The following is a 4,011-nucleotide window of genomic DNA, read 5'->3' on the forward strand; positions in this document are numbered from 1 at the left end:
CACCAAAGAGCAAACAAGGACGCTGCGCGCGCTGGCGCCCGCCTGGTGCGGATCGTCATGGCTCACGTCACGAGAGCCTCGTGAGGTTCACCTCGCCTTGGTATCTCCGCCCCTCACGAGCCTGCCCGACTAGGCCGCTCGGGAGGGGGTCTTGCATCGTCCGCCTCGCGAGGATTGGACCCTCGCGAGGGTCTTGGATGCTTCGTTGATGATGATGGGCCGTATGGCCTGCTGGCTTCGCCATGCCGTGGGCCGCAGGCAGGCAAGTCTGGGGACCCCCGTTCCCAGAACGCCAACATATTTATCGTCATGGAAGTGGACACTTCCGTGATGATAATTTTGGTAATGTCATGGAACACTTCTACAACATCACATGTATGACTATCTTGATTCTGTCATAAAATCGTCATGGATGTACATGCATGACAAAAAATGCGACCTACTGTGACAAACACGTATCATCACGGAAGTGTATTTTTTTGTAGTGCTCCCATTATCCAATATAAGATTCAGGGGGAGAGGGAAGGAAATCATTAAATTCATTGCATATCTTTACCTTTGGGGACATGTCTATATCCAATAGAGTACCTAGTACTCACTGACTACATGTCATCCCAATCTTGGTACTCTTGTGGTTTGCAGTTACTGCTTTGTCTAGTAGATGTGTGTGTGTTATCTAACATTGTTTTATCAGGTTCATCTTTTCCTAAGCCAGGTTGACGGAGTCCTGGATTAGCGGGTCTCCGGACAACCAGACTATATCCATTGGCCGAACTGTTAGACTATGAAGATACAAGTTTGAAGACTTCGTCTCGTGTCCGGATGGGACTCTACTTGGTGTGGAAGGCAAGCTAGGCAATACGGATATGGATATCTCCTCCTTTGTAACCGGCCTTGTGTAACCCTAGCCCTCTCCGATGTCTATATAAACCGGAGGGTTTTAGTCCGTAGAACAACTACTACAACATACAATCAAACCATAGGCTAGCTTCTAGGGTTTAGACTCTCTGATCTCGTGGTAGATCTACTCTTGTACTACCCATATCATCAGTATTAATCAAGCAGGACGTAGGGTTTTACCTCCATCAAGAGGGCCCGAACCTGGGTAAAACATTGTGTCCCCTGCATCCTGTTACCATCCGGCCTAGACGCACAGTTCGGGACCCCCTACCCGAGATCCGCCAGTTTTGACACCGACATTGGTGCTTTCATTGAGAGTTCCTCTGTGTCGTCGCCGTTAGGCTTGATGGCTCCTACTATCATCGATAGCGATGTAGTCCAGGGTGAGACTTTTCTCCCCGGACAGACCTTCGGGTTTGGCGGCTTTGCACTGCGGGTCAATTCGCCTGGCCATCTAGAGCAGATCAAAAGTTACGCCCCTGGCCACCAGGTCAGGTTTGGAAGCTTAAACTACATGGCCGATGTCCGCGGAGACTTGATCTTCGACGGATTCAAGCCTATGCCTTGTGCGTCACGCGGTCACGATGAGTACGATTTAGCTCTACCATCGGACAGCGTTCAGGAGGTCTCATCGGCAGCCGCTCCGACCCTCAATTCAGAGCCAGTTGCGCCTTTCACGGACGGGTGGATGAACCCCGCCACGGAGGCCTTACCCTCAGCGGCGATCGAGCCGAACATCGACCTTACCTTGCGCGAGAGCCGTGTTGATAAACTACCGGATCCTTCTCCGGCCACGGACTCCAAACCGCCTGTGCCCGTTCCTATTGAATCTGATTGGGCGCCGATCATGGAGTTTACCTCCGCGGATATTTTTCAGCACTCGCCCTTTGGCGACATACTGAACTCGTTAAGGTCTCTCTCCTTATCAGGAGGATCCTGGCCGAACTATGTCCGGCAGGACTGGGATGCGGATGACAAAGAAATTCGCGACCCACCCACCACCCACTTAGTAGCCACTATCGATGACTTAACCGACGTGCTCGGCTTCGACTCCGAAGACATCGACGGTATGGACGACGATGCGGGAGACGAAGAGGAACCACTGCCTATAGGGCACTGGACGTCCACCTCATCACATGACGTATACACGATGGACACACCAAAGGAAAACGACGACGAGGAATGGAAGGATGCAACGAAGGGTTGTCCCCTCGAGAAGCAGTCAAAGCGGCAGCGTAAGCGCCGCCCCAAATCCCGCCTCGACAGAAATAACGATCATATAGACCCAATGTTAGAGCAGGGTGAACCACTGCCGGACCACGGCAACGCGGAGAATCAAACCGAACAAACCAACTCTATCAAAGATAATAGTCCGGAGGACATAACACCGGACAGACACCCGGAGCAACAAAATGCCCATCAAAGGCTTGTTGCCACCGCGAGGAGTCTAAAAAGGCAGAAGCAAAGGCTCAAGGCTGCGCAAGACACGCTCCAAATCAGATGGAGCAAAGTACTCAACGCAGTAGCAAAATACGGCGGCAATCGCCCCACCAAGAGTTACCCGAAGCGGAAGTTACTACCCGAATTCGATGAGGAGGCCCTAGATCCCCCGCAACCAAAAATTAAAATGGCCACCCGGCCGGATAGACGACCTCACGGCCAACATGGAGTGGCAAGCAATGCCGCACATAAGCCAATACGCGATCCACGCAGGGCTCGCATCAAAAGGACGAAGCAACTAGATCCATCTATTGACCACACAAGCGCGCTCCAGCATACGATGCAACACACCAAACATCTGAACACCATGGCACACCCAGATACAGGGGCGCCACACCCCCCCTATGTTTCATCGATGAGGTGCTGGACCAGGAATTTCCAGAGGGATTCAAACCCGTAAACATAGAGGCATACGACGGAACAACAGACCCTGGGGTCTGGATTGAGGACTGTATCCTCCACATTCATATGGCTCGGGGAGATGATCTCCATGCCATTAAATATTTACCCCTCAAACTCAAAGGGCCAGCTCGGCACTGGCTTAAAAGCCTCCCTGAAAACTCCATCGGAAGCTGGGAAGAGCTCGAAGATGCATTCCGGGCAAATTTCCAAGGGACTTATGTCCGACCTCCGGACGCAGATGATTTGAGTCATATAACTCAACAGCCCGGAGAGTCAGCCCGAAAGCTCTGGAATAGGTTTCTTACTAAAAAGAACCAAATAGTCGACTGTCCGGACGCCGAAGCCTTGGCAGCTTTTAAGCACAATGTCCGTGACGAATGGCTTGCCAGACACCTCGGCCAAGAAAAGCCGAGAACAATGGCAGCATTAACAAGCCTCATGACCCGCTTTTGCGCGGGTGAGGATAGCTGGCTAGCCAGATGCAGCACCAGCGACCCTAGTACATCCGAAGCTAGTGATGGAAACGGGAAATCACGGCGCAACAACAATAACAAACGCCGGAATAAAGAAGACAGCACGAAGAGCACGACAGTAAACGCCGGATTCAAAATCTCTCGGCCAAGTCAGCAAAAGCCGCCCCTTAAAGGCGCCAGAGATGAACTGTCCAGCCTAAACAAAATTCTGGACCAAGTATGTCAGATCCATAGCACCCCTGGTAAACCCGCTAACCATACCCATAGAGAATGTTGGGTCTTCAAGCAGTCCGGCAAACTCAACGCCGTACACAAGGGGGAGGATACACCAAGCGAAGATGAGGATGAACCTCCCAAGCAAGACACTGGGGAACAAAAGAAGTTTCCACCAGAAGTCAAAACAGTAAACGTGTTACACGTGATCAAGGGGAGAAACAAAGCGACACTCCCGGATAAATATGCCCAAGGGCCTATTACCGCGGAGCCCTGCCACTGGTCGGTTCAACCGATCACTTTTGACCATCAGGATTACTCAGCAAGTATCCAACGCGCAGGATGGGCTGCCTTGGTATTAGACCCAATATTTGACGGATACCACTTCACACGAATCCTGATGGACGGTGGCAGCAGTCTAAACCTGATATATTAGGACACAATCCGCAAAATGGGGATAGACCCAACGAAAATTCGCCTCAGCAATACTACCGTTAAAGGAGTAACGCTAGGCCCAGGGGCT

This window comes from Triticum dicoccoides, chromosome 4A, assembly GCF_002162155.2.
Source record: "Triticum dicoccoides isolate Atlit2015 ecotype Zavitan chromosome 4A, WEW_v2.0, whole genome shotgun sequence".
NCBI lineage: Eukaryota > Viridiplantae > Streptophyta > Magnoliopsida > Poales > Poaceae > Triticum > Triticum dicoccoides.